This window comes from Trichechus manatus, unplaced genomic scaffold, assembly GCF_000243295.1.
Source record: "Trichechus manatus latirostris isolate Lorelei unplaced genomic scaffold, TriManLat1.0 scaffold00003, whole genome shotgun sequence".
Classification (NCBI taxonomy): Eukaryota; Metazoa; Chordata; class Mammalia; order Sirenia; family Trichechidae; genus Trichechus; species Trichechus manatus.
This window is the reverse complement of record NW_004443939.1, coordinates 19,698,787-19,722,035: the sequence shown is the minus strand read 5'-3', so window position 1 is coordinate 19,722,035 and position 23,249 is coordinate 19,698,787. Positions and strand designations below refer to the sequence as shown.

At 36.1% G+C, this 23,249-nt stretch overlaps 1 protein-coding gene and 1 pseudogene across 2 annotated transcripts in view; one reads left to right on the top strand and one right to left on the bottom strand.

Moving 5' to 3' along the window:
- NEGR1 (neuronal growth regulator 1) overlaps positions 1-23,249 on the top strand; it is a 1,035,705-nt gene that overhangs the window by 160,903 nt on the left and 851,553 nt on the right. The gene's annotated exons all lie outside the window — the stretch shown is intronic.
- Positions 22,316-23,013, bottom strand: LOC105756219 (ferritin heavy chain pseudogene; annotated as a pseudogene).

Below are 23,249 nucleotides of genomic sequence, written 5' to 3'. Positions count from 1 at the left end.
TAACACAAATGATTGCTTTTATGTGACTGCCATATTCATTCCCAGCTCTGAAAATCTTGTTTTGCACCGTTATCATGAATATTGTGTTATTGTGTTTAAATTTCAAATTATTACTCTTAGATATGTCTACCTTATGACACTTCTGTTTATTTTACTTCACACCCCTGAGGCAGCAATTCATTTTTCAGACTTACAGGTTTCATAATTTATTGATATACTTTAATATTTCTGTATTCATTGTCCAAATGTTCCACACCTGTTCTTTGTGAATATGTCTTACTCTTGAAGGGATTTAACACCATTGCCAACATTTAATGTAATACATTACCATGTTCCAGTGTGATTATATTGTGTAATGCAATCTTAACTTCTTTATTTTTACTCTCCTTGAGGCTTCAACAATCTATATTCTACAGCAAATGAGAAATATTTCACTCTCTACTTAGTGTGGTCAGCAAAGGAAGATATGATGTTTATGCAGTTAATTTTAAGTTCAGATTAAAGAGTTCTTTAAAATTCTGTTTAACAATGTGTCTTCCTAGCTATCTCTTTCTAACATAAAAATATGAGTGTTTATTAGATTTGTTTTTTCCATTCAGCCAGCAGTTAGAGATAACTTAACAATGTTTACTTCCATCTTCCCTTTTGGACTTTGAAAAGGATGAGATAAAATTTTCAATATAGAGTTGCATATGAAAATATTTCCTTTCTCTTTTAGAATTAGAAGCATTGTGAGTCAGTCATTCCTTGATTGTGATGAGCTATGTTTGTGTCCTCCTGAGGTATTTTTTAGCCAAGATTTGGATGCATTGAATATAGTCAACTACTGCTTGTTGATCTGTTTATTTTACATGTGAAACAGCACATGTTCAAGGTGTTAGGCTTTTTGAGAATCACTTATCAAATTAGAATATTATATCAGCTGCAGAAGCTTTTAATTTTCAGTACTTCATTATTCAAAGGTAACCATTTCTTTAGGAAATTCTAGTGGTGATAAATTACATTGTATAAAAATTATAATTTTCACATTTTTGAAGTGACATTATTCATATATTATAGCTTTTAACAATCACAAGGGTGGTATTAACTCTTGGTGAACCATTCTCCATATTCTTTCTACGCATAGTATGACAGCTTTTGTCCCTGATTGTCTTTTCAAGGATGTTTCTAAAACAATTAGGTTTAGAAGAGAGTTAGTGTCTCTCTCCAGGGCAAAAGGCAGATTTATTTGTTGTCCAGGATAATGAGCATAATGTCTCCCTTCAGGAAGAATATAGGACAGGCTTACTAGTAGCCTCCTTATAAGGTTGAGAGTTTCCTAAGTTCAGGAATCCTCAACTATGACAGATACCCACTATCTGTGTAGCATCTATGGGCTATTCTGCATCACCCCCCGGGTTCTTGGTGTGCAAGGGGAACTGATGAGAACATAAAGTTCATGCTATGATTAATAAAGTTCTTTATCTCTGATCCAAGAGTCTCTTGTCTACTGCCAGTCTCTATGAAAGTATGACAGGCTAACTTGATAGCTTCCAAGTAGGGTAAAAATCTCCGACTCATCTCAGTTCTTGGCACTACCATCATTTTACAGAAGAAATAACCGAGGCTCAGAAAGGGTTAAAAAAAAAAAGAAACAACAACAACCAAAAAAATCTAGCCCAAGGCCTTAGAAGCCATCAGTGACCTAGCTGGAACTTGAAGTCAATTCCTAGGCTTGTTTAATACTATGATGCTGCTTCTAGTGAGTGTACTTTCACCCCACATTATTAAATTTATGATCTCCTGGGAAGTAACTGAAGTTAAACACAGCCAGAACAGTTTATGGTAGTACACATTTTTAGTAGTGAAGAAGTAGGCTTAATAGATATGTATCCATCAAGAGATTCAGTTACATCTTCTGCAGAGCTAAAATAGAAGGAACAAATTTTTTAAATTATTGCTAATTGTTTCCGATTTTTGCGGTTTTAGTTTTATGATCATAGCTTGATGTAAAAAGATGTCCCTGGGATTTGCAAAGGCCAAGATACAATATAGAGGTAATAATAAAATAAAAATAAATAAAAACTTTTATTTCTGCCACTGCCTCCTTTCCACAAAAGCTCGCTGTCTCTCTCTTGCGAACACACAAGCACACGTACAAACCTGCACTCTTTATTTGCATTTCTCATGGCTTTTCATAGGGAATCACATCACATAGTAGAGTACCCTGGGGGTTTTTGTTTAAGATTTAGCATTTTCAGTTTCACTGACTAGAATTCATTCTTTGTTGGGAAAGTCTTTGAGAGAACATGGAAGTGTAATAAATTCTGAATTGAGAATCTGGACACCTGAACTGTAGTCTCGCCTGTGTCACTAGTTGTGTAACCGTTAGCCAATCATTTTACATTGTTATTTCGCACTTTGTTCTGCTGGGGGGAAAAGGTTGACTATGCTCAATGAGTATAAAGGACTTATTCAATTGTAAAAGTCTTAAGTTTCATGATTATATGTGAGAAAATAAGAACTTTCAAAAGGAGCATACATTTCATTCTCCTAATACATTGTTGTTGTTGTTCTTAGGTGCCATCGAGTCGATTCCAACTCATAGCAAACCTATAGGACAGAGCAGAACTACCCCATAGGGTTTCCAAGGAGTGGCTGGTGGATTTGAACTGCCGACCTTTTGGTTAGCAGCCAAGCTCTTAACCACTACACCACCAGAGCTCCTCCTGTTACATTACTTCATACAAATTTTGAATTCATTAAGCATTAGCTATTATGTTTGGCCTATTTAATACACTATCTGTGTTCTCCATAAATCCATAATAATAATAGTAATAATATTTCCTTCCTATTTTCATAAAATATCATGAGACTTCCACTATATTTTAAGACTGAAGTTTCATAATAATATGACTTTACAAATAAATTATAGATGGTAGGTATATGTAATTTAATATATAGGTTATGGACTAAAATTCTTGAATTTGGTCACTTTTATATTGTATTTTATAACAGTACATCTTACACTTGGCATATTATAATGAAAATGCTATAAAATGTATTATTCTTATTTTGCTATTTCACAGGTCATGAGTAAATTTTAAATGATAATTTTTTTAATCCTAAAAAAGTGAAGGCAATTTAAATACATGTGCACCTGCTTATTTGTTCAGGTAGTCTTTTATATAGGATATTCAGTTGTTCATAGTAAGGATGAAGACTTTTTATATTTCTTGTACAATACTTCATTTTGTTTAGTTTTTATTAGATAGACATGAAATTTGAATGAGGTTTGATCATAGGACTTTCCTAGCAATACCACTTTTATACAGTTTTCCATAACTTTGACATTTTTTCATATGTCACATCTTTCAATGTGATTAACAGATTGTTTACTCACATTGATATCTAGTGACATGTACCAATGATAAAAGACCATTGAACTAAGTAATGTCTGACTTTTATATAAACCTTAAAATTTTTATCATGATTAGTAAATATTTTTATTAAAGAAAAATTAATATCTATTCTAAATGTTACCTTATATATAACTTAACCACTTAGGTGCCTTTGTATTTCCAAATCAAATTATTTGTACCAATATTTTTATCAGTGAAAAGTTAGCCTGAGATTAATTCCACATCAATCCTAATTCATTTATTAGTAATTCTTCTATAAAATTCAGTCCAATTCTACATGTGTTAAGTATTCAATATCAAGTGTGAGATAATACCTGCAGTATCTGACACTAGTGTAAATAAAGTGGGCTCAAGCATAACAACGATTGTGAGGATGGCACAGGACCGGGCAGTGTTTCGTTCTGTTGTACATAGGGTCACTATGATTTGGAACTGACTCGACAGCACCTGGTGACAACAACAACAATAGCATAAATGAAGAGAGTAGGGGCAGTAGAATTAGGTTTCTGGTAATCCTTTATGACTATTCAGGCATCCAGGATCCATTTTAATTATATTAATCTCAAATTTGGTATTTATTGTCTACTTAAATGTGCCTGTGTGTTACCAGGAGCCCTGGTGGCACAGTGGTTGAGAGCTATGGCTGCTAATTAAAAGCTTGGGGAGTTCAAATCCACCAGCTGCTCCTTGGAAACCTGATGGGGCACTTCTGTTCTGTCCTATAGGGTCTCTATGAATTGGAATCGACTAGACAGTTAACAGTTGGATGCGTTACTGAGTTCCCGGGCAATCTGTATCTTCCATACTGCTCTAGGTGTTGTTATTGTTACTACTGTTTTGTTTTGTTTTTTTCTACTTAATTTTAAAGCCTTAGGTTTTGCTTTGGACTACTTTTTCCTTCAGTTCTCCTTAACTGTTCTCCAGAGTTTCCCAGAAATCTCTGTGGCAGGCAGGGAAGTTAGGGATAGCCATCTGGTTGAAGGAGGCCACCTAGGGAATTTATCTTGAAACTGCAGTTAGCATAGAAGGCACATTGTTTTTACTTAAATGGATGTTTATTTAGGACTGGAGAGGGTTATAGAGATTACATGCTTAGTGATGTATTGGCAATACTTTTTATTCTCTTACATTCTTACTGCTAATCATCAACAAACTTTAAGGCAAGAGATCTGCAAGCCAGTAGCTTCTTCTGTTAAAGGAAGGAATATGTTTTCATCCCCTTTCTAAATCCTCAGACATTACATCTCAGATCATATAAACTGTGTAGATAATAAATTTCTAGTTTTGAAAACGATGGTTTATATATACATAGCTTTAAAAGAACATCTATTTCTTAACATGGCCGAAGCAGTACCAATACTAATGGAAGCAGAATCATCCCAGTGGTCATGCTTCACTTCTGTAATTCTACATATGCAGATAAGATCATATAAACACTTCCTCACCTTCTGCCTTTATAGGTGTTGAAATTTGAAGAACTTTAAATCTAGTCATTCAAATAATGAATATTTAGAATTTCATCTTTTAAAACAGTTACATAAGGGAATATGTTACGTCCTCTAGCAGATGATTTATTCATATTTAAAACTAAATCTAAATTTATTAGGCTGAGAACACAAAAGGGGCAAAAGGAAACATGGTTTCTTTACCTTGCTACACCATGTCCCTCTGCAGCGCTCTTCTGTTACCTAAAAGCAACAAGAAGCTCTTTGTGTTTCCTAGATTTTTCCTTTCTTCATACATGTTTAGAAACGTAATGTATTGTCTAGTTCTGAATTCTTCATTCGTGCCCAAAACATTTGCCTTTGCTCTTCACATGAATGACTATCTGTGGTTAGAATTTATCACATAATGATCCCAGAATGTCTTCAAAACACTTAGTATTACGTGGTATTATGTAAAAGATATTTCTGGACCTGCTCATGTATCTCAAGAGGGATTATGCCTTCTACTTGTTATATATACCTACAGGAGTTATATTAATTTAATCTCTGAATTATCTAGTATAATTTTAAAATATTTCAGGAATGATTTTATTTATGAATGCATTTTTTTATATTTACATTGGTCAAAATTGGCTGTTAAATTAAAACATTCCTATAGCTGAAGATGCATGGAAATTAATACTCAAAAATAAAAAACCAAACCACAACAAACCAGTAACTGTCTAGTGGATTCTGACTCATGGCGAGTAGAATTACACTCAGTAGGGCTTTCAGTGGAAGGGCTATGACCTTTTGGAAGCAGATCGCCAGGCCTTTCATCCAAGGTGCCTCTGGGTGGGTTCTAACCATCAATCTTTTGGTTAGTATTTGAGAACTTAACAGTTTGTGCCACCCAACCAAACAAACAAAAACCCCAAACCTACAGCTTTTGAGTGGATTCTCACTCATAGTGACCCTATAGGACAAAGTAGAACTGTCCCGTAGGGTTTCCAAAGCTGTAAATCTTGATGGAAGCAGACTGCCAGCTCGTGGGTTTGAACCACCAGACTTTTGGTTAGTAGCCAAGTGCTTTAACCACTGAACTATCAGGGCTCGATTTTGTACCACTCAGGGGCTCTAAAATAGAAACAGTCAAAACAGAAGATTTTTAAGGTGTATGATTCCAATAAGGTGATTCATATCTGCTTAAGGAACTTTGCATGGAGATTGAATAGCACTCCCAAAAGAAAACTTTTGACCTGAAGCTTATCTAATCACATGTTCAACAACTAACAGATCTTTTAAGAGTATTGTAAGAGGTATTATATGTGTAGATTTACGTTTTCAAGTCTCACATTATTTAAGCATATTCAGAGCATGTCTAGAACCTAGATGTTACCATTATGGAATACAGAGTTGTTTTATTTTGTATTTGGAAAATATGTTTCAGTGTGGTCCCAATGAACACTGCTACCAGACCTTAAGGCTTTCTATTAGAGTAACTATGGAATGATGGAGAAGAACTGCACTCCAACACTCTAAAGAACTGTGAGACTTGCTACTGTAAATATTTCTCATTTTCTTGCATTTACAACTGTATTTTCAAATGAAAATGCCCTCTAAAAACCATTAGAGTGGCAATGGACCACTTTATAGTTTCACTTCATTTCATGCCATGTTGACATTTTCTATAAATTAAAGAGCTCATTGCACAAGCCCTAAGAGCTGCTGTTGAATACATTTGTGCGTGTGTGTGTGTATACAGATGTATATTCATGTATATGATCATATATATTCATATATATATTTAAAAAAATGTTGCCTTCAAGTCGATTCCAACTCATAGCAACCCTATGGGACAGAGTAGAGATGCCCCATAGGGTTTCCAGGGAGCCACTAGTGAATTCAAACTGCCAACCTTTTGGTTAGCAGCCGAGCTCTTAACCACTGCACCACCAGAGCTCCATATTTGTATATACATGTATATGTATGCATGTATATATATTTTAAACTGGTTGCTTTTGAGCCGATTTTGACTCATGGTGACCCCATGTATGTCCCCATATGTGAACTGTGCTCCACAGGGTTTACAGTGGATGATTTTTCAAAAGTAGATTGCCAGGCCTTTCTTCAGAGGCATATCTGGGTGGACTTGAACTTCTAACCTTCAGGTTAGTAGCTGAGCACATAAACCATTTGCATCACCCAGGGACTGCCATATGTTGTTGTTAGTTGCCATCAGGTCAGTTCTGACTCATGATGATCGCATGTGTGTCAGAGTAGAACTCCTCCATTGGCTTTTCAAGGCTGTGACCTTTTGGAAGCAAATTACCAGACTTGTCTTCCAAGGTGCCTCTTGTTGAGTTCTAACCGCTAATCTTTTGGCTAGTAGTCTAGAACTTACCCGTTTGTACCACCCAGGGACTGTATAAACAAACAAACAAACAAAAAACACCAAACCCATTGCTGTCAAGTTGATTCTGACTCATAGCGACCCTATAGGACAGAGTATAACTGCCCCACAGGGTTTCCAAGGAGCGCTTGGTGGATTCATACTGCTGACCTTTTTGTTAGCAGCTATAGCTCTTAACTACCAAGGTTTCCAGGGACTGTATATACATGTATATATATATATAAATACCAGTTGCCTTTGAGTATATTCTGACTCAAAGAGACCTTATAGGACAAAATAGAACTGCCCTATAGCGCTTCCAAGGCTGTAACCTTTAAGGAAGCTGACTGCCACATCTTTCTCAAGCAGAGCTGCTGGTGGGTTCAAACCACTGACCTTTTGGTTAGCAGCCAAGCACTTAACCTCTGCACCACAAGGACTCCATATAAATAATAATAAACATGTCCAAGGTCACAAGTTTGCATATGTTTGTGTATGTGAAAAAGCATAAAGTTACTAAATGAACGGGGAATAAAATTCACAAATTTTTGCCCAGTATGAAATTGCATGTTTGTAAATGTTCTTGCAAAGTCCATTTCTTTACAGATAGGGTCCTGGGGGATTGTTAACACTAGATGAAGCTTCCTGTTTATTCACTGGCTCTGGGATTTCCCATTTGCCAACACTACAAATGCATTGTATTATAAATGAGAACAGCTTGTTGAGAGTCATGGTTTAATGTTTTCTGGAAATAGATGAAGACAACATATTTCTGACATATATGTAGCAAAATCTAATTAGGAGTATATTGAGTATAGGGAGTTTTTTTTGAACAAGCATAGAAAATATATTCTTAAGGTGGTACCATTGATAATTGCAAATTTTCCTAAAGAAAGTAATTATGCATATTTTAGAGTATACTTCCTTTTAGGGGAACAATTGATATTCACTTAGGTATTTGTGTAAACAATATTTACATGAAAATACTGTAAGATTATTTGCATAGGAACCTTAAAATTCCCAATATTACCTCACAAAAAAGAGTTAAAACAGTAATTAATTTTTAATTGTTACAGTGTACTCTCCTTGTTCCTATTCATCTTCCTTGATATATTTTGAACAAATATCCAGATAATAATCATCTTCTGAAAATGCCACCCTACTTTGTCTGCCAACATGTTTTTCTTCCTGCACCTTTACATTTTACATTTTGCCTACTTCACAGTTCTGAGACTTTCATTTCCTCAGTGACATTTACAAACACTTTTAAGGAAAACTGAGCCAGAACTTTATTCTCCATCTTCTCTTAGAGTGATAAAGAAAACCTAGAAACTTAGATGTAATATATTTTAGTCTTAATATATAGCTAAAGTAGAAATTTTGATAAGCCATGGCATACTTAGAATTATAGTATTGTATTCTTGAAAATTTGCCCTCAGGGTTCTAGTCAGTCAATTTCTAAAAATTGTAAGCAATTTTGAAAGATAGCAAGGAAGGTTTAGATAGTTGATAGGCGATCCAAACATAGACCTTTGCTTTTTAGGGTGTATTTGTGTGTGTGTGTATGTGTGTGTATGTGTTTGCAAAAATCAATGTAAGACAGTCACAATACAATAGTAAAATTTTGAGTTGGTCAGAAGCCTAAATTGATGCAATTTTAGATGTGACAAATAGTTGGTTTATCATAAGTTGTAGCAGATGCAATAAAGGTTCTTTATATAAAAAGTGCACGGCAAAAATATAAGAGAATGACTAACATCAGAATGAAAGAAAAATAACCTCTTTCTACACCCCAGGATTTAAAGTTTAAGTACAATTTTGATATATATAAATATGCAAAAATTTGTTCTAGCCTCCCCAATAAATTGTTTCATCAAGTGTTGGCATCTCCATTACTGATAATTTTTAAAAAACAGTTTTATATAACTACATTGTATGTTAAAGTGAACTGTATAAATACAGTATTTTAAATCATACAGCTTCAGTGATACATTGTTCACGGCAAATTGCAAAGGGTAAATTAAAGTGGAATGCATTCATGATATACTTTAATTTCATCTTTTAAAAAACAGAGTTTGTTAAATGAGTGTCTTAAGTAGTGTTAAATTATGCACAGATGTATAAAACATTAATAGGATATTTGTATTGAGTGGCTAATTTCATCCTTAATCGCCGAGTTTATTTACAAAATACATGATACCATTTCAGTTTCCTTTCTTTTCAGTAATACTCTTGAATAACTGATACAATATTCTAAAAGATTCTACTTCATCAGCAAATCATTTGTCCTATTCATAAAACATATTTTTCAGATTGACCTTTTCCTTTTTGCAGTACAGTCAAAATACTTTATGAATATAAAGGAAATATATTTTAACTCTCCGTCTCAAATGTGCTTTTTACCATAATATATTTATCCAAAATATTTTCAAAGCCTCATATTTCTAAGAAATTCCCAGAGCCAGACACTCCTCAGAAAGTAGGTTAGCTATGAGATAACCTAAGTCTTATTTGATTAAAATAATGAAAAACCTAAAAGGTTCTGACCTTGTCATATTATGGTTTGAGATTTCATATTCATTTGAGTCATTGCTCTTAATCATTTATACGTAATTTATTTCAAATTCGTAAGACCCAGTTAAGTGAAACTAATCTCCTTCAGCATAACCAAATGTTTCCGAAGATGTAAGAGTGTACCAAGTGACATTTGTTTTTAAATTCATCATGAAAAACCCTCGGCACTGTTGACATGTTAGGCTGGATATTTATTTGTGGGGGGTGGGGAGGGCTGTCCTGTGCTTTGTACGATATTTAGTAGCATCCAAGTCCTTTACACACTACATGCCAAGAGCAACACCACTGCCCCCATTTCTAACAACCAAAAATGTTTCCAGACATTGCCAAATATCCTCAGGTAGGGGCTTGGGGGAGGCAAAATCATTCCCAGCTGAGAACCACTGAGATATTTTGATAGTCACATAATTAAAAACATATATATACTACTTTTTAAACATATTTTTATCAATATAATACTCTGAGTAGTTTCTCATATCACGCGAACAACATTGTCTTCTACCTCAGGTTGCTGTTTTATCCTCATGACTCTCCCTCCCTTTTTTTTTTTTTTAAAATACTGAAGTACTGAAGTCTTACAGTGGAGGAGGGACAGGTGTCTTCATTTATTTTTATAGACAATCTTACAATATATTCAGAATTTTAATGTAAATTATTTACTAATGTTGTTAAAAACCAAAACCAAACCCATTGCCATTGAGTCGATTCCGACTCTAATGTTGTCAGGTGCCACCAAGTCGGTTAGGACTCATACCAACCCCGTGTACAACAGAAAGAAACGCTGCCTGCCTGGTCCTGCACCATTCTCAGAATCGTTACTGTGTTTGAACCTATTGTTACAGCCGCTGTGTCGATCCATCTTGTTGAGGGTCTTCCTCTTTTTCGCCGACCCTCCACTTTACCAAGCATTTATTAATAGTCTGTTGTTTTTGCCTGTTTTACAAATTTAGACTACTTTATTCTTACAAAAACAGGGAAAAATACTATTATATTTATGAATTCCATTTCAAAGTAACTAAGACTTACTGAGACCATTAAATTTAATTGATGTTTTTCTATTCACATTTGTTCTGCATTCATCATACTTGGAAGTTACAGTGTGCAATGTCGCTCTCATTATTTAAATTGACATTTATACTCATGTCTCCTTTCTTCATATGATAAACTCCTGTTCATCCTTCAAGAAGACCCAATTCTCACTCATTTGGATAGAGCCTTCCACAACTTAGTTTAGAAAGAAGGATATCCTCCTACACTATGCTCCCACAACGCTTTGTTCAAACATTGATAGTTGCATGTACCACATCACATTGTAATCTGTCGCTTAATTGTTAGGTGACTGTGACATATCCTATTTTATGGACTCCTTGAAAGAAGTTCCTGTCAACTTCTTATCTTTAGAATGCTGTACATGGTCTTGGACATGGGACAGTTGATGATATTAGTTCACTAAGTAAGTAATTAAAGTATTCAGTATTCTCTACTTTCTCAAATTACTTTGCCTAATGTGTTTTTTGGCCAATAATGGTACATTTTTTTAGACAATAAGTGAATAAAGAACTGCTACAATATAATAATGTGATGTTTTCCAGTGTACCTTACATTAACTATAATATTATTCCACAGAAAAAAAAATAAAAGGCTGTATGATTTAGTGAAAATAAAACTAAACTCTTCAGAGTGCTAGCTGTGTAACATTGGGGAAGCCCATTAACTTCTCTGAGCATTAATTTACCTATCTGTTAATTCAGATATCAATGTGTACTTTCTAACTGAGGATTAAATATTGTCAAATTGCAAATATTTAGCATGCTTCCCAACATGCTAGACATATAAATATTACTCAATTTCATGTCTGAAGCACAAAACCTGATGAACAGATACTTAGATGAAAGTAAAATAGCCTTTATTATTACTACTATGTTTTTGTTTTTTACTTTGGGACTGGTTGAAAATCATTTAAAATATATTAGCTATAATAAAATCAGTAAGATCTTAGAATCTAACCTTTGAATGGAAACTTTTCACCATGATCTATTAAAATTCAAGATCTTGTTTTGTATATTACCTGGGTTGGAATTTTAAGAAATTTGCTTAAGAAATAAAATGGTTAATCACAGATACATCTGTTTAAAATTTGGTTGGAAAAACAGCTTCCAACATAGATAAATATTTAATAATTTAAATAGTTCTATAAATAATTCAAATAAATGAATATATGTATGAATAGATATACACTTATGTATATTTATTTAAATACATATATTTGAATATATTTATTTGAAAAATATCTATGTATATATATATTTGAGTCAGGGTCCAGCTCAGTTAGCATAAATCACTGTAACCATTTTAAGAAGAAAGGGATTTAATTTAGGAAATGGAGTAATTACAAAATTACTAGAAGGGCTGGAGAATGAAGCTGTAGGCTGGGCCTCCAGGAATGACCCCTAGAGCAATTTTTTTTTTTTTTTTTAATTGTGCTTTAGGTGAAAGTTTATAGCTCAAGTTAATTTCTCATGCAAAAATTTATATACACATATTGTTACGTGACCCTAGTTGGAATCCCTGTAATGTGACAGCACACTCGCCCTTTCCACTCCGGGTTTCCCATGTCCATTCAGCTAGCTCCTGTCACTTTCTGCCTTCTCATCCCGCCTCTGGTCAGGAGCTGCCCATTTAGTCTTGTGTATCTACTTGACCTAAGAAGCACACTCTTCACAAGTAATATTTTATGTTTTATAGTTCAGTCTAATCTTTTTCTGAAGAGTTGGCTTTAGGAATGGTTTTAGTTCTGGGTTAACAGAGAGTCCAGGGGCCATGTCTTTGGGGGTTCCTCTAGTCTCAGTCAGACCATTAAGTCTGGTCTTTTTCGTGAATTTGAGTTTTGCACCCAACTTTTCTCCTGCTCTGTCACGGACTGTCTGTTGTGTTCCCTGTCAGGGCAGTCATTGGTGGTAGCCGAGCACCATCTGGTTGTTTTGGTCTCAGATTAATGGAGTTTCTGGTTTATGCGGCCCTTTTGTCTCTTGAGCTAATATTTTCCTTGTGTCTTTGCTGTTCTTCATTCTCCTTTGCTACAGGTGGGTTGCGACCAACTGATGCATCTTAGATGGCTGCTTGCTAGCTTTTAAGACCCCAGACACCACTCACCAAAGTGGGGTGCAGAATATTTTCTTAATAAACTTTAATAAACTTTGTTACGCCAGTTAACCTAGATGTCCCCTGAAACCATTGTCCCCAGACCCCCACCCCTGCTAATCTGTCCCTTGAAGTGTTTGGTTGTGTTCAGGGAGCTTCTTAGCTTTTGGTTTAGCCCAGTTGTACTGACTTCCCCTGTATTGTGTGTTATCCGTCCCTTCACCTAAGATAATTTTTGTCTACTATCTAGTTAGTGAATTCCCCTCTCCCTCCCTCCCCACCCTCATAACCATCAAAGAATGTTTTCTTCTGTGTTTAAACCTTTTCTTACATTCTTATAATAGTGGTCTCATACAATATTTGTCCTTTTGCAACTGACTAATTTCACTCAGCATAATGCCTTCCATATTCATCCATGTTGTGACATATTTCATGGATTCATCATTGTTCTTTATCATTGCATAGTATTCCATTTTGTGTATATAACATAATTTATCCATTCGTCTGTTGATGGGCACCTAGGTTGTTTCCATCTTTTTGCTATTGTGAACAGTGCTGCAATGAACATGCGGGTGCATGTATCTATTCGTGTGATGGCTCTTATTTCTCTAAGATACATTTCAAGGAGTAGGATTGTTGGATCGTATGGTACTTGTATTTCTAGCTTTTCAAGGAAGCGCCAAATCGATTTCCAAAGCGATGGTACCATTTTACATTCCCACCGGCAGTGTATAAGTGTTCCAGTCTCTCCAATATTTATTATTTTGTGTTTTTTTGGATTAATGCTAGCCTTGTTGGGGTGAGATGGTATCTTATTGTACTTTTGATGCATTTCTCTAATGGCTGATGATAATGAGCATTTCCTCATGTATCTGTTAGGTGCCTGAATGTCTTCTTTAGTGAAGTGCCTGTTCATTCCCTTTGCCCATTTTTTAATTGGGTTATTTGTCTTTTTGTTGTTGAGATTTTGCAGTATTTTGTAGATTTTAGAGATTAGACCCTGATTGGATATGTCATAGCCAAAAAATTTTCCCCAGTCTATAGGTTGTCTTTTTACTCTTTTGGTGAAGTCTTTTGATGAGCATAAGTGCTTGATATTTTAGGAGTTCCTAGTTACCTAGTTTCTTTTCTGATGTTTGTGCATTGTTACTTATGGTTCATTTTCTGTTTATGCCACGTATTAGGGCTCCTAGCATTGTCCCTGTTTGTTTGTTTTTTTTTCCCATGATCTTTATTGTTTTAGATTTTATATTTAGTTCTTTGATCCATTTCGAGTTATTTTTTTGTACATGGTGTGTGGTATAGGTCTTGTTTCATTTTTTTTGCAGATGGATATCCAATTATGCCAGCACCATTTGTTAAAGAGACTGTCTTTTCCCCATTTATTGGACTTTGGGCCTTTGTCAAATATTATCTGCCCATAGATGGATGAATTTACATTTGGGTTCTCAGTTTTGTTCCATTGTCTATGTATCTGTTGTTGTACCAGTACCAGGCTGTTTTGACTACTGTGGCAGTATAATAAATTCTAAAATGAGGTAGTGTGAGGCCTCCCAATTTGTTCTTCTTCTTTAGTATTACTTTACTTATCTGGGGCCTCCCTCCAGAACAAATTTGCAGAGCCGCTAGTTTACCACAATCAGAAAGCACAGAAATCAAAATACAGCTCTCTGAACTCCTGATTTCAGGATGACACCATCTTGGCCTCTGCCAGAATTATTGTCACCTGAGTCACAAAATTCTTGCTTGATCCTCATTACAAAAACAGATATAGAATGTCCCAACAGCTATCCTCCCGCTTAAATCAGTTCCTAATTCTGATTGGTAGAACCTAAATCACTTACGCAGCCTTAGCTACAAGGGGGTTATGGGAGATATTTTTCATTCTGTATCTTCTGCAGTACAAAATGATGCAAGAAAGAAATTGGAAGAAAGACTGCGGAAGCTGATTTCTTGGATCTGCTACAGTTTGTAAATTTCAGAGCCAAGGTCTGACTCTCAAAACCCACTGCTGTGGAGTTGATTCCGACTCATAGCAGCAACTCTATAGAACAGAGTAGAACTGCCCTATGGAGTTTCCAATGAACAGCTGGTGGATTTGAACTGCTGACCTTTTGGTTAACAGCTGTAGCTTTTAACCACTGTGCCACCAAGGCTCCAGAATCTGACTACAAGTAGTGTAATTTCATGTTCAATATTTTATATATTTTAAACTACAAAGAGAACTTAGGACTATGTTGTATTTTTTTTTTTAATTGTACTTCAGGTGAAGGCTTACAGAACAAATAGTTTCTCATGAAACAGTAGTACACATATTGTTTTATGACATTGGTTAACAACTCCACAACATGTCAACCCTCTAACTTCTCAACCTTTCTTTTTGGTGAAAATACACATAGCCAAAGATACACCATTTCAAAAATTTCTACATGCACAGTTCAGTGACATTAACTATGCTCTTCCAATTGTGCTGCTATTCTCACTTAAGATGAAGGCTTACAGAACAAAACAGTTTCTCATTTAACAGTTACTACGCGTTGCCCTATGACAATGGTTAACAATCTCACAACACCTCAGCAATATCCTTACTCAGCCTTGGGTTCCCTATCACCAGCTTCCTTGTCCCTTCTGCCTTCTGGCACTTGTCACTGGACTACTGTACCTCATTAGTCCCATTTGGATATGTTGTATTTTTAATCAGTCCACACACTGTCATGCACTAGCTACTAAGCGTAGTGCTGTGGGGGGACACAAGTCTTGGGGCTCACGTAGAAATAAGTCCATGTCCTCAGGAATTGTACCTAGCTTTGAGAAATGAAAGGAAAGTGGTTTATTGCTTGAAGAGAAGTTCCAGTAGTGTGCTACGGCTACCTTAAACACCATCCCCAGCATATTTATATGGTGCCTTTCTAGAATGAGTAGCTGCAGTGTTTGGACAGTTCTCTGTAGTCACAAGATGTCTTTGCCATACTTTCCACCACTTCTCTTAGATAACATTTGGCTGCAGTGTCTGGAGCAGGTGGCACTTGAGAATCGAAAATACCTTGAGACAAGTGAACATCCCTCTGCTTACAGTCTGGCCTATATAAAGAATGTTAAACTAGCAGGTGTCCACCCCCGGATGCATTCTGCCACAAACCAAAACGAGATATTTCTTTTCCATAGGGAGTATATTTCAAGCTTCGAAGGAAAGTTCCTGAAATATTAGCATTGTTATGGGGACACAGTGTGTGCAAGTGGACAGGCTCTTCCAAATTCCACTGTCTTACTACAAAGATGTTATTTGTCTAGGCAGAGAACATGGTTAGAAATCTCTTTGTACATAGTCTTAGTTATCTAGTGCTGCTATAACAGAAATACTGTAAATGGGTGGCTTTAACAAACAGAAATTTATTTTCTCATAGTTTAGGAGGCTAGAAGCCCGAATTCAGGGTGCTGGCTCTAGGGGAAGGCTTTCTCTCTCTATCTGCTCTAGAGGAAGGTCCTTGTCTCTTTCAGATTCTGCTCCTGAGAGATCTTCATGTGGCTTGGTATCTCTCTTCCCCATCTCTGCTTCTGCTCACTTGTTTAATCTCTTTTGTACCTCAAAAGAGATTGAATCAAGATACACCCTACACCTGTCTCACTGACATAACAAAGACATACCTTTCCCAAATGGGATTATAACCACAGGCATGTTGTTGTTGTTAGATGCCTTCCAGTGGGTTCCACTTATAGGGACCCTGTGTACAACAGAAAGAAACACTGCCTGATCCTGGGCCATCCTCACAATTGTTACACTTGCGCCCATTGTTGTAGCCATTGTGTCAATCCATCTCTTTGAGGGTCTTCCTGTTTTTCACTGACCCTCTGCTTTACCAAGCATGATGTCCTTCCCCAGGGACTGATCCCTCCTGATAACATGTCCAAAGTATGAAACGACGTCTCTCCATCTTTGCTTCTAAGGAGCATTGTAGTTGTACTTCTTCCAAGACCGATGTTTGTTCTTCTGGCGGTCTATGGTATATTCAATATTCTTCACCAACACTACAATTCAAAGGCGTCAATTCTTCTTTGGTCTTCCTTATTCATTGTAGAGCTTTCGCATGCGTATGAGGTGATTGAAAACACTATGGCTTGGATCAAGCGCACCTTAGTCTTCAAGGTGACATCTTGCTTTTCAGTGTTTTAAAGAGGTCTTTTGCAGCAGATTTGCCCAATGCAGTGTGTCTTTTGATTTCCTGACTGCTGCTTCCATGGGTGTTGATTGTGGATCCAAGTAAAATGAAATCCTTGACAACTTTAATCTTTTCTCCATTTATCATGATGTTGCTTATTGGTCCAGTTGTGAGGATTTTTGTTTTCTTTATGTTGAGGTGTAATCCACAGAAGCGTAGAGGTTAGGATTTATGACACATATTTTTTGGGGACACAATTCAATCCATAACACGCATATTTTCTTTGTACCTAGAATGCTGGCAGATCAAAACATAGAAATCAATGTCAATATCACTAGATTCTTGCTTATGTTGAATTTATATTCCCAAACAGGTAATTCACTGATGTTTCAGAGTGTTGCTAATTTGAATAATAGAGAAACCTAAATAGCCACTAAGCCTTTTGTTTAAGGATCACTGAGGACAAAAAGGAGCCATGCTTAGACATCCCTAGTTGTAATTACAAGTAACAGATTTAATTAGACACATCGTTAAAAACCATACATAAAATATTCCACAAATATGCATTATGGCAAGTGCAAAGACAAGGGCCTTCATTGTTTCACTGATATGTAATATTTTTTAGTAAAATAATCAGAGATGAAGCTAAGTAGATGGAGGGAAAAAATAGATTCAACTCACAGTGGCTTGCAATAACATTGTTTCTGAAGCCAAAGTTCACAGAGAACTATTTAAGCTTTCTCACTTGAGCTTTCAGACTAGCAATAACAGGCTCAGATCAAATTCATTCTGAGGTATATGGCACCGTGTTATGAATAAACTATTTTAATGTGTCATTTATTAAAGCATTCAATTATACTCTTGCTGTCAAGATCAGTGAGAAGGTTTTATTTAAAAACCTAGGGATGTGACTATTGGAGGACGTTTTAGTGTTAGCAAATTCTTTTTAATGAAATAAGTGAAAATAAATAAATAATATAAACATTTTCAGAGACTATTTTATTTGATGGTTTAAATGTTAATTTTAACCTATTTATGTAATTTAAATTTAAGTTTTAAGCTATTGTTTGAAAGTTGGCGTAATCATTCTTCTTAAAGCAAACTAATTAAAATAACTTTTGTTAATAAATGTTATTGTGTGTGTGTGTATGTGTGTGTGTGGTGGAGGAGTGGTGTTAGCCGTGTTGGGATTTTATTTTCATGCAGTAGGGGTTTATTTAACTGTAATTAACTTAAATCCATTTCTGACTTTTTTCATTCAACAAATATTTATTGATCATCTCTATGTATAGCAATATGCTAATGATTTTCTAGCTAAATCTATAAGGCTGTGTATGACTTTAAGGAAATCCAAATTGCCAAATCCAAGGTTGTAAATTAGGTGTTATTATTCACAATTCAAAGCGATTTGTGCTTTGCAAAGTAATTCTTTTAAATGCCATCTCTAATGCACTTGCTGCATTACAGAACTTAGCTACTTTCCTAAGAGATCTGATGGGTAGATACATTTTAACTTAACATGTATGGCCTTACTTTCTTTTTAAGAATCATTTAATATGCATGGAGTTAAAATAATAAAAGAAGTACAGAATGCTATTATATAAAAAGTAAAAGTCTAATCACCCCCACTATTGCATACCCTAGAGTGGGACTTTTGCTGCATCTGTTTTGAGAATGAAAATCTCTATTATCCTATAGAATCTCCACATGGAGAATGGTATTATAATACTATCCAGAATTATTTTCCTTGATGATTTAATATGCTCCTTCTGTTTTGAAGAGGCTGACCAACTTTTGCACAATTTTAAATATAGGCCACACTTTTAAAGAACATCTAGTATTTAAATGTAATCCAGATACCCCTAACCGAATCTATTACTAGTTGAAACTTAAGTATTCTCTTGGTTTCATGTGTCTACATTTGTGTTGCTAGAACTTTGCTACCCACCCCATCAGGATTGTTTTGCAGAAGAGGTGAGTGGTGGGATCTCTGCCCTCAACACTCAAACTCCACTTTTGAGATTTCCTTCCCTTAACGTGTATGCCCCATACTTGGTTTTATTATAGTCAGTGTATTATCAAATAGACCTCTGCCGGCATCTTGAATGGAAATTTTTGTTTTTTTTGTTGTTTCTTTTGTGGGACTTTATCATCCCACTAAATGCCTGGAGTGCTCTTCAGCCAAGTCAGTCAAAACCAACACCCTTCCCTGCACCTACACATTTTCCATATATTGCTCCCATTTGAGACCCGTGTGGTGAGCCTCCTTCTTTGCCAAGCTGCAGCCCATTTATGTCAGCTGTGCCCAGAAGTTACTACTGGTACCAAGTGTTCTGGCAAAGGTAACATCCCTTGAGTCGCTGGTGCCATTGTCCCATTGGCCACAATAAAATTAACTAAAACCAATAGCCATCTAGTTGATTCTGACTCATGGTGACCCCACATGTGTCAGAATAAAACTGTGCTTCATAAGGTTTTCAGTGGCTGATTTTTTGGAAGTAGATCAGCAGGCTTTTCTTTCAAGGCACCTCTGGGTAGACTCAAACTGCCAACTTTTCAGTTAGCTGTTGATCATGTTAACCAGTTGCATCATCCAGAGACTCCTTAGCAAAATTCAGACCTTTAACTCAATCCCAACACTACTGAGGCCAGGCTGAAACTCTGAATGTGACTTTCCAGACAACTAGAGGAACTGAAGGAAGATATAACATAAATAAACTTAAAACTTCTTATTAGAGATCACTAGGAAACCTAGTGCCAGACACATTTTCTTGGATTCATTCAGGCTGCCTCCTGGCCAAGCATTTGATCTCTAATTTATGATGGGAATTCCCATTTGTTTTAGGATAATCCTCATCTCAACCTAGAGTGGTGTGACATTAATTTTATATGCTCAATAGAAAAAATCTTATCAAAAATATAAAAGGCCAAATTAATGCACTGTTCACAGCTTCTCAAATGCTTGCATTAGCCATGATAACCTTTGCTTTACAATGATAAAAGTCTCACTCAGGAGATTTTCCCAGAACAAAGCAAAAATCTGAACCAGATGTATGTTCAAGCCTCTATGTTTTACAAAACAAAAAAAAACATCTTATCTTCCAGCCTTGGAAAGCCAGTTTTTTCAAGATTCTGCTAATCCCATTTTGGTATCAAAAGCCATTGTGACAAATATGCCACCGCATCTTGTTATAAGACTAAACATTCTTTCAAAACCACGAACTTTTCATGAGTACCCTATCTCTTTTTACTAATAAACTTCAACTTCAGTGAACTAAAGGTGTGACTCTCCTGTGTGTGTAATTTTCTTCCAAGGGATATGTTCTTCTGTAATTGAGGCTGAAGGGAAATAGAATAAATAGAATAAGGAATATTTTCAAACCTTCCTTGCTTTCTCTCTTTAAAAACAAAAAAGATTAGGATCTGACAGAATGTTTTTTCACACTACTTGAAATATTACAAGGAAGTGAAAAGCTTTCTCCAAAAGAAGAATCTATTTTTGTTTATGGAATCATTTCAAGTCTTGATTTTAATGCTCAGTAGGTTGCTCAATACTGAAAACCTTCATGTATCATGAAATCACAAGTTACACTGTTTGTTATGATTAATAGATAATAACATGATGATACACAAGTGTTTTTACATAGAAAAATAGAGAATATGGCTCAGTGGGCTATATGGTAAAGAAAAAAAGTATAAGCAGAGTACAATGGCAATAGTGGTGATAAATTGGTTGATAAATCAGTCTACGTGGTGCTGTCATAAACAAGAGCTCAGTTCAGTCTTAAGTATTGTGTTAGGCCATTCGTACTGAGAAACCAACAGCCTGACGATATTTGAAGAAAATGAGAGCCACCTAACTGTGAGAGGACAGATTCTACAGGTAATCCAGGATTAAGAAGAGAAAGATCCTGGTCCAAATCTGCTAAGAAAGAATAATTTGAAATATGGCACTAAAGTAGGAACAATCCTCAGCTTTACCCATCCTTCACCACACATTCTCCACGCTCTTAACTACTGTTCTGTTTGCTTACCATTTTCCTTTTCTCTGCCATTGCGTCTTGAATTCTTCCTTTTCTAAATATTTATATTTTTATTTACTTATATGCTTTTCCTGTAAAAGCCTGATCCAACCTCGCTCCCAAGGATAACAGCTATAAATCTTATTCCACCAAATCAGATGGGCAACAAATATAATTTCTTTACTTCCTTCACTTTTTATCAATTTTTAGTCTCCAACTTGGTTGGCAGTAAACCAGTTTTTCTTGTGGCTTCTCCCAACTCCAAAATTGAGTCACAGTTTCAGAGTCAGAGTCTCATGCACCAAAACTTAGGCCATTGGTCCACAGAATATTCTAGTCATGAGAGTCCATAGTGCTGGTCAGTATGATTTCTTAATATAGACATTGCTTTGTGCATGTTGGTATAATTATATTAATGGATCATTAATTTTTTCTCATGATATCCAATTAATATTTTGCTTTGTTTTGAGAAGGGACAAAAAAAAAAAAAAAAAGCCAAATGGTTATTTTATCCTAAAACCAAGTATGAGAAGTTGAAATAAATGTAATAATTATATTAGCTAATATTAGCCCTAACTATATGCCAGACACCATGCTACCTGCTTTACATAGGTTACCTAATTAATCCTCACCCCAACTCATTGAGATAGGTTCTTTTGTCACATGCATTCTACAGATAAGAAAACCAAAGTTAAGAAATGTTGAATAACTAGTCCAAGATGACGCAAGTCATTCTCAATGGACTCTGGAGCCTGACAAGTCAGCATACTGATATATAGAATAACCTTAATTTATGTAACTACAAAAGTTGTCTACTCCATAAGTCAAAGTAAAAGCCAGAAAAACAAATAATGTAAGCAGCAGGGCAGAATGATTAATTCATACCTTGTCCTTCTTTTTGCTTTCCTTTTCCAGAGAATACTTGTTTTTTTAACTGCCTACATCTTGATTATAAAAATAACTTTCTCCTCATAAATAAAATACGTTTAGAATTAACAAAGGTATTGAACAATCACATTTCTAATATTTGCAATACAAATATGCTCAGGAAAAGTGGAAAATTGTAAAAATAGGTGTAGAGAAAGGTATCGTCTTTCTAAATACATGTATTAATAGGTTAAACAGTTGTCCTAAGTTTCTAAATTAATGGAAGCATCTTTTTTTTTTTTTTTTTGGTACCAAATTATTTTGAAGGAGTGGTACAAATGAAAGAACTGAAGTGGATGTTTTGGTACAATTTATAGAAAAGGTAAAGGTAAACCCAACATGCATGCGCTGTCTTGGTGGCCACGGAAGTCACCCGTGGCTGTGGAGCAGCAGGCTAAAGCTAAGCTGTCTCCATCACTGTCTCCCAGGGTGTGCTTGTCAAAGAGATACTCTGCCAGGGCAGACGGCGGGGCTCCCATCTTCCGCAAGTTGGTCACGTAGTCACCCAGTTCTTTGATGGTTGTAGGTAATGAGTCTCAATGAAGTCACACAAATGGGGGTCGTTCTTGTCAGTGGCCAGCTCGTGCAGTTCCAGTAGTGACTGATTCACGCTTTTTTCCAAGTGTAACGCACACTCCTTTGCATTCAGTCCGCTCTCCAATCATCATAGTCTGATTTCTTGGTATCATGAAGGACGATTCGGCCACCTCGTTGGTTCTGCAGCTTCATCAGTTTCTCAGCATGTTCCCTCTCCTCCTGAGACTGGTGAAGAAAATATTTGGCAAAATTCTTCAGAGCCACATCATCGCGGTCGAAGCAGTAAGACATGGACAGGTAGACGTAGGAGGCGTGGAGCTCCACGTTGACCGGGCGGTTGATGGCGGCCTCCGAGTCCTGACTGTAGTTCTGGCGCACCTGCGAGGGGGATGCGGTCGTCATGGCGGCGGTTGAAGAGCGGTGGCTGCGAGGCGCTGGAAGGGCGGCGGGGGCCTTGGGGCGTCCGAGGGCGCTGCCGTGAGGAGGTGGTGGAAGGCTGCCTGGTAGCTGCTGGTTGGGGGAAGGTTGGCGAGCGCCGCGTTCCGTTCAAGCGCTGTTGAAGCAGGAGACCACGGCGACTCTGCGAAGAATGTCTGGAAGCAACTTTTGACATAAGTAAGAGTTGATTATATAGTTTTTGATTGATGAAGAAAACTGTTTCTGGTTTACACTAT